Source organism: Hydra vulgaris, chromosome 09, assembly GCF_038396675.1.
Source record: "Hydra vulgaris chromosome 09, alternate assembly HydraT2T_AEP".
NCBI classification, from domain to species: Eukaryota; Metazoa; Cnidaria; class Hydrozoa; order Anthoathecata; family Hydridae; genus Hydra; species Hydra vulgaris.
Window position 1 is genome coordinate 35523019 of NC_088928.1, and position 9116 is coordinate 35532134.

At 28.8% G+C, this 9116-nt stretch overlaps 1 non-coding gene across 1 annotated transcript; it reads right to left on the bottom strand.

Moving 5' to 3' along the window:
• Positions 1-270: 270 nt before the first annotated feature.
• Positions 271-343, bottom strand: trnak-uuu (transfer RNA lysine (anticodon UUU)). The gene has a single exon. It is a non-coding gene; the product is annotated as a tRNA-Lys (tRNA).
• Between the last annotated feature and the right edge of the window lie 8773 nt (positions 344-9116).

Below are 9116 nucleotides of genomic sequence, written 5' to 3' on the forward strand. Positions count from 1 at the left end.
ACTATCTTATAGCCTGCTGCAACAAGGGAGCGCCACTACATCGATTGAGGGTTTGCATTGGGCAACAATCTTTTCTTTCATTATTTCAATAAGGAAAGAAACAAAATTTTAGGCCGCCTAACTGCAGATCTGCCATATTTATCCTTTATTAATAAATAAATTTATTATTTGATAAAATAATTAAATTAGTTTATTTACCCAACTTGTTTCCAATCAAAGAACTGGACACAAAAGTAAATTCCTATTAATTACTAATTAATAGGAAATTTTCGCCCGATGAGGGACTCGAACCCGCGACCCTCAGATTAAAAGTCTGATGCTCTACCGACTGAGCTAACCGGGCATATAAACTCCTTAACTATTACATTTAATATAATGCTTTTCTAAGCATTATATTATAAAAGCATTATATAAAAAATTTCTATTTTTTTCTATAAAATAAGGTTGAAAATAATAAACTTTACAGTGTTTCCCACCTCATTTTTACATTGTATCATTCAATTTCGATATTGTATTAGTACATTTTGACAATGTTACATTTAATTGATACCGCGGCATTCGATTTTGACTGAGTTCTATGGCGTAACTAGGGTAAATAGCGTAATCAATAATCTTCCGCTTTTTTCCGACGCTTTTTTCCCCTGGTTTTGTTTTCTAAAAAACCAGGGGAGAGTGACCTAAAACGGAACCCTTTTCAAAAAATAATAGATCAACTAGCTGTAACCAACCAAAAATTACAAACAAAGTTTTTTTTCAAGAAATTCGACCTATTTTCTACAATTTACATCATAAAATTAAAGATGAATAATCATCACCTATTTTCTATAATATAACATCATAAAATTACATTAAGATGCCTTACATTAAGAAACAACAGTTGAACAAAGAAATACTAGGAGCCCATTTTCCGTGAAAGTAGCCTAAAATAGGCCCCTTAATTTAATTTCTGAATAAAACCGTATTATTAATCAAAAATTGACTATAACTGATTTGTAGATGATACATAATCTTTTCTTCATTATTTACTTTAAAAATTGACACTCTGAGTAAAGAAAAATTGACAATAACTTCAATTATAGTCAAACTAAAAAAAATTTAGCTCAATAAAATTTTAAAAGTTGTAATTTCAAATATTCTTTTTGCCGAAAATTAACAATAAAAAAATCTATTTTTCGTATGGTTTTCTTAAATGTTTATGGTCAGCTGAACAATATTCTACAGTTAAACTTGTAATAGTTATTGTCCAAGCAAGAGATTAGATAGGGACACATCTCACCTTAGGAGTCAGTTTTAGACGACTTTTCCCTACTTTAAAAAGCACACAAATTAACTCTATTATCATTTTATTACAAATTTATTTTCTTTTCTTGAGTTAACGCTATTTGTTTAATTATGTTATAAAAATAAGTCACTTTGGTCATTTCTCGTTCTATGCTCAGCAAAGCAAGATCAAATAATCGAATTTATCCCATCGAGACTTTTAAATATGAAGAAGTATCAATTTTAGTTTACTAAATGATCTTTTGCATCTGGTAATAAAAACTGCGATTGTCAGCAATGTTTGCAATGCTACTGAATTATCATATTAGGTAATTGCTATGGGCTTGAAATATTTTTGGAACGGCTTGTTAGCAGCCGTTCCAAAAGTATTGATAGCTCCCATCTTCCATCACAACTGTAGAATTTCCCAAATTTTTCACAACGCCCTTTCAAATAGTTGTTTCGGCTTTAACACAAAACCTTTCCGTATCAAGAAGAAATCTAAAACTTTCATCCATTTTTTTGCAAATAAGCATAGGGTTCTTTAAAGAACGCAGTGCCGGTCCATGGCGTTTGGGGGCCCCGGTACCATAAAAAATTGAGACTCTATAAAAAATCGTAACGTTTACAGACCAATTTTTTATTCCATATTTTTTAATCCCTAATCAGTTGTGTAATTTTAATGAGCAGTATTTAATAACTCTAATTTACATAAATGAAAAAAATATCCATAAAAATACAAATTTGTAAAACATTAAGTGTGTTTTTAGAGGAAGCGTAATAAAAATAATATTCTTTTACATAGTTTACATTTATAAATACAGGGTCTAGTGATTAATAGAAACTCTCCGTGCTTTGGCTTGTGCAAACTTTTTTATTATTTGCGTTAAGTTAATGTTACCAGCAATCTCATTTTCAATAGAAATTAAAGATAGTGCGTAGAGTCGATCTTGATTCATTGTAGTTCTTAAATAGATTTTAATCAGCTTAAGTTTAGAAGAAATTTGCTCTCCTGAGACTATAATAATTGGCATAGTTTCTATAATTCGTAGAGCCACGCATCGATTCTATTTTTTGTAGAGATCATAAAAAATAATTTTTTTTTTTAATTTTTTTTACATACAGTGTTAAGAAAGTTCTTCTAAATTATAACGCAATCAAAATGTCTGCAACAAATAATTTTAAATCGTTTAGTTGTAATTTTTCAGAAATGAGACACTTCGCATCTGATGAAAAATTTGATCCAGATATTAATTATTTCAATGACATTATTACGGGTTGTTCTTATTACTATCCTAACAAATTAGAAGAATTTTTTTATAAATATACAAAAAACAATAATTTTGATCAACTAAGAATTCTTCATATAAATATTAGAAGCCTAAACCGCAATTTTGAAAATCTTCTCAATTTGTTACAAGAAACCAACAATTTTTTTAATTATAATTTGTTTAACCGAAAGCTGGATAACTGAAAAAGATTTAAATACTACTTCAAATTTTAATCTTCCTTTCTTTGATTTAATTTCTCAAGAGAGACTTATCAATAAACGCGGTGGAGGAGTTCTTATTTATGTAAAGAAAAATATTGCGCATTATATTAGGAATGGTTTAAGTGTTTCAGACGGCGACAAAGAAATTTTAACTATTCAAATTCTAAACAATCAATCACAAAACATTTTACTGAGCTGTTGCTATAGGCCCCCAAATGGTGTGGCCGAGAACATGAGCATGTATTTTGAAGAAAACCTATACAAAATAGGCATTCTTGAAAAAAAAAAGAATTTTATTGTAGGGGATTTCAATATGAATTGCTTCCATTACTTTACGGACATTAAAATTAAAAATTTTTATGATTCTATTTTTGAAATGGGAGCCATTCCTTTAATAAATCGCCCTACCAGAGTAACTCCTAAATCGGCTACTCTAATTGATAACATTCTAACAACTGATATTTTTTAAATACATTTTACTCAGTTTATGATGCCAATTTTCCTTTACATGAAAAAACATTAAATCAAAAAAACGTTAATTCTCCCTGGATTACCAAAGGTTTAAAAAAATCATCATAAGTTAAGCAGAAATTATACATAAAATATCTAAAAAATAAATCATTCGCCGATGAGAAAATATACAAAGACTACAAAAATCTCTTTGAAAAAGTTCGAAAAAGCTTAAAAAAACATTACTATTTTAAAATTCTCAATAAAGCCAAAAATACTTGTAAACGCTCCCGGGAAATTTATTAGGAAATTATCGGTAAATCAAAGCCATGCTCAGGTTCCCGTCACACATGATCTAAGTAGATAACAATAATATAACTAATTCTCAAACAATAGCTCACGAATTTAACAAGTTCTTTGTTGAAATTGGGCCTAAACTATCTAAATTAATTCTTAACACTGAAGCATCATTTAAAGATTTTCTAGTACCGATGGATAATTGCATTCACTCGGATGAGCTATCTAAAGAGTTACTATTTGATGAGTTCGAAAAAGCCTTTAAAACACTAAAAAAAAATAAAGCACTTGGACCGGACGAAATCAATGGTAACATAATTTTAGATTGCTTTGAACAATTAAAATATATTCTTTTTAAAGTCTTTAAATCATCAATCGAACAAGGAGTCTTTCCTGATCAATTGAAAATTGCTAAAGTTATTCCACTATTTAAAGGTGGTGACAAATCGGACATTAGTAATTACCGGCCTATCTCTATCTTATCTATATTTTCAAAAATACTAGAAAGAATCATGTTCAATAGAGTATTTAATTATTTTAGTTTAAATAATTTATTATACAACAATCAGTTTGGCTTTAAGAAGAATAATTCAACCGAGCATGCAATTATTCAGTTGGTACGTGAGATTTCCAATTCTTTTGAAAAATCTCAATTTACATTAGGAATTTTTATCGATCTTTCAAAAGCATTTGATACTGTGGATCATGATATTTTGCTTTATAAACTTAATTAATACGGAATAAATGAAAGAGTTAGTAAATGGTTTAAAAGTTATTTATCCAACAGAAAACAATTTGTTTCTTGTCATGAACTTAATCTTACACAGTTTTTAAATGTTTCCTGTGGTGTTCCGCAAAGTTCCATCTTAGGCCCTCTTTTGTTTTTAATATATACCAATGACTTGCATAAAGCATCAAATCTTCTAAGTATTATGTTTGCTGATGACACAAACTTATTTCTCTCTAACAGTGACGTCTACCTACTATTCTCCGTTATGAACAAAGAACTTCAAAACATATCTAAATGGTTTAAAAGTAACAAATTAACATTAAATGTAAACAAAACAAAATGGATTTTTTTCCACCCGCTCTCCAAAAAACGTTCTCTACCCCAAAATTTACCAAAAATTTTTATTGACCATAATGAAATAAAAAGAGGTTCTGTAACAAAATACTTTGGGGTTTTCATTGACGAGAACATCACATGGAAATATCATATTAACTGTCTGCTCGAAAGTTTCAAAAAGTATTGGAGTTCTATATAAGGCGCGTACTCATTTATATAAAAATAATTTAACTAAACTTTATTATTCTTTTATTCATAGTTATATAAGTTATGGAATTATTGCCTGGGGTAGTACTGATCAAAGCAAGTTACAATGTCTCCATCGCCGTCAGAAACATGCGATCCGTGTAATTAATTTTGCGGATCGGTTCTCAAATTCCTCAATATTTTTCAATCAAATGAAAATCCTCGATATTTATAAACTAAACGTATATAAAAATTTATCTTTTGTTTATATGTGGAAGTATGATTTATCTCCTTTAATTTTTAAAGACCTTTTTATTTTGAAACCTTTAAGCAAGTTTAACATGAGGAATAATAACTATTTAAATGAACCACTCTGTCGAACAAAATTCAATCAATTCTGTATCACTTATCGTGCAGCTCATCTCTGGAACAAAATTATTTTGCCTAACTTCGGCTTACCGCTAACTTATTCTGTTTTTAAAATTAAATTAAAAGATCTTATTCTCTCTATTGAAAATATCTTAGAATATTTTAAATTTGTCTTATGATATATAATAATTTTGAAATGTATGTTCAATCTTTGTTTTATACATTTTATATATTTTGTTGCCAATATGTTTCTATTTATCTAAGTGCTATTTTAATATTTTTATGTTAATTTTTTACGTTCTCTTATTGTAAAAAGGCGTTTTTATAATACTTTACGTACTCTGTTTTGTAACAGGCTTCTGACGATAAGATCATTTGATCTTCTTTTAGAAGCCTTGTTTGTATTTGAAAAAAATATGTAATTTATATATATTACGTCAAATGTAAACAAAAACTAACGGGAAAAAAAAAAGTGGTTAGAGATTTGAAAATACATCCAGCAACCTGTTACTTTTCAAATATTTTAATGGTCATACATTTTTTTTTTTTTAAATTTCGCCATTAAAAAAAGAATACAATGCCGTTTTATATAAATAAAATTTACATGACCGGGGCTAAAAGAAGACAATATTTGCCTTATCACTACGCCCCGAAACCGTGTATTTGAAACTACGCCATTTGAAGGAAAAGAATTATTTTCCGAACTGCAAATGATGGAAATCATTTGCAGTTCGGAAAATAATTCTTTTCCTTCAATGTCAAAATATTTCTCAAAAAATTATTCTGTAAATCAAGGTAGTTTTTTTTAAGTTTTGAAGAATTGACGTTTTCCAAAGAATGTACATTAAATAAAAAACCAAGCACCGATACATAATCATTTACTTGGTTAAACCTTTCCTTCAATGACAAAACTACATTATTAATAAGAACATTGAAGAATTCTATTTGATAACGTTCTTCATCCAAGGATCTTTGATGGGGACATCATTACTTTTTAAAAAAAAATATCCTTTCTTTTTACGCGGTCTTAAGAAATGGGTGTTTATACAGATTCCATGTCTAGTTCACTTGTAAGCTCTTTCGCGTCTGTAATGCAACTGCAGAAGCCATCATCACAAAAATCTGCAAAGAATATTAGTGTCTTTTTTTTTAATTCACCCGTCATTTTTAATCTGAATCTTTTGCTTGCATCATTTTGCTAATTACTAGTGAAACCAAGAAAGAAAAACAAGTGATTTCCAAGCATTTCAGCATCATTTTGGCAATCTGCAGAAAAAGGATCACTTCTAATTATTTTGTATAAGAGAGATAAGATCTAAATTAACTTCACGCCTCATTCCTTACCAATGACGCAAAATAAGGTCAGAGCTCGCTTCAAACCTTGGATCTTTTGCTTTTGCTTCTATAGCAAACGCTCTAACTACTGCGCCACGGCTCTTCAGACATCTTTTAAAAAAATATGCTACAAGACAAGGGAGATCCATTGGGGTGATTAGGGCAATTGCCCCCCCCCCCTCATCATGCATTTTGTTTAAAAGCGGAAAGGATATCAATATATGACGTAGCTTCATAGTTTAAAACAGTGTAAGACTAATTAAAAAAAAAAAAAAACTGAAAAAGTTTTTTTTTTTTTTAAATATTTGTCTTATATCGCTCCTCCCCTTCCTTCCATGATTGTCTAGATCCACTGAATTCAAAAAACTTGAAAATCACCTCTTCTTACTAGATGGTCTGGATCCGCCCCTGCTACAAGATACTATTAAAAAAAAAACAATTTTAAATATGATACATATTGAATAAGAATATTGTTTTAGTCCTCTAACTTAAAGTTTAAGTTGCATATATTCTATAAACGTTTGCCCTGGCACTCCTATATAATATTGTTTTCTTTCATTTTTAACACTTTTTTTTTTAAGGTGCAAATGAGGAAAGTTTCTTACCTCCTTCTGTCTAAACCCCATCAACATTGCTTTCTAAACAAACAGCTACAAGTAAAACCTTCCTCCATCTTAGATAGTTTTCCTCGCTAAAGAAGTCTGTTTCTAAAGTTAGAACAGTTGCTTAAGATTTCCATGCAACATCTGTCTTGACAACACCTCAAGTGGTACCATGTTAAGGATATCCGACAAAAAAAAGTAACATGTACGGAAAAATAACATGTACGGCTGGTGTTGAAAAAAAGTTAATATATGGTACTAAGAAAACCACAAAAATAAAGCAGGTTTTGTGATCCTAATTTTTTTTAAATTGTAAGTTTTTATCTTACGTTGTAAATATAAAAAACAGACTTTTAAATGTTTTCTTCAAAGTATACTTTTTATAGTTTATGTTATCAACTATAAAAAAAAAACTTTTTCGTCTCGTTACGTATCATTTAAACATCTGTATTTAAATGAGTGCCTAATTTTTTAAAATTTTAATAAATGTCGAATACTCGAAAACAAAAACGTCGATCGATTTGGACGTCATTCACTCTAAGTGTTTCGTGAAGACCAACAATCCTTTAATACGATAAAACTTTGAAATTAATAATATATGAAACGAGTGAAAAATTATTATTTATATAAGACTAGAAAAAAAAATGTCGACCACTGGATAATTTAACCTAATTGATATACATTTTGTTAAAGGTTTTACAATCCGGAAATAGAAAACTATATATTTAAAGTATCTATTAAAATGTATTACGCAGTCAGCAATACACATATGGCTATTTGATTGTAACCCATTACTTTTTTTTCGTTGAGCAAGCCTAAACTGCAAGAAAAGCACACTGAAAACCTCCCATGAAATGTTTTGCAACGCATGGACAGAACACCTTAACTTCATGTAATCTTGCTGGGCTAGAGGATTTTTATTTAGTAGTTATTTTATTTGAATATTACATATACAACTTATTGATTATCTTAAGTAACTTTCTATTTAATATTAGAAAAATGGAGTGGAAGCAAAAGGGTAAAGGATAAAAACCCTTTTTGGTTGGTTTTAAGTGTAGAAAATATACTTTTGGTGAATAAATATAAAAATGAACAAAAATGTGTGAAAAATTGAAATAGTGAAGAAAATTAAATGAAACAACAAAATTAAGAGAGCTCTCCGCAAATTTATCCTTTTTCCAGCAATGTTTTTTTTATACTTAGATTTGCGTACTTTTTTTGTAAACTAATTTAATACACCAATAATTCCACTTAAATTACCAAGACAGAATGAGCTTAGGCACTTAGCTGACATTTTGATTAAAGAATTTAAAAAAATTGTTGATGTGTAATTTATGAAATAAAATTTTTTTACAGTTTGTCACTTTATGGTCTCATGTAAAATGCACAAACATTAAATCGACAAGAAAATAATTGACATGAAGAAATCGAAACATAGTATTAACTTTAAAAACTGAGATATTTTAACCATTAATTTATTATACCGCTTGATAATTTGTAAAACGGTTAGAACTCTAGACTGCGCTACGAAACTGAACGATAGAGTTAAATGGCCTGTGGTTTAAAAGCTTTTACATTTAGTTTATTGGTAACAAAAGTCAATTTTGATTTAGCTTTCATTTAAATGTTTAGTTTACTAAACTTAGTGCTTCTTCTTTTGCTTCTTGACTAAAGTCAGCCAATGTACACGCATTTTTACGTACATGCACTTTTACAAACACGCACTGGGTCTTTCCCTAAAAAAGTATTCACGAGAAAAATATTGACCATTTATTTAATCGTCCTTTATTTGTCTAGGTAATTCCACACTATTCGAACATAGAGCAATCTGGCTTATTTTAAAAAAAAACTGCAAAAAAATTTTTAAACAAATTTTACTATTTATTTTATATATCAAACTTTCAACTTCCATTTTTGTTACATTTAAATTTAAAATATTTTTTACAAATTCAAATATGTAATTTGTTTCATTGATCTTCACTTTTACCAAAATCAAGCGCTAATGTTATTTGCAAAAAAAACATTCACTTTTTTAAATCTTCAAAAATAATTATGGTAA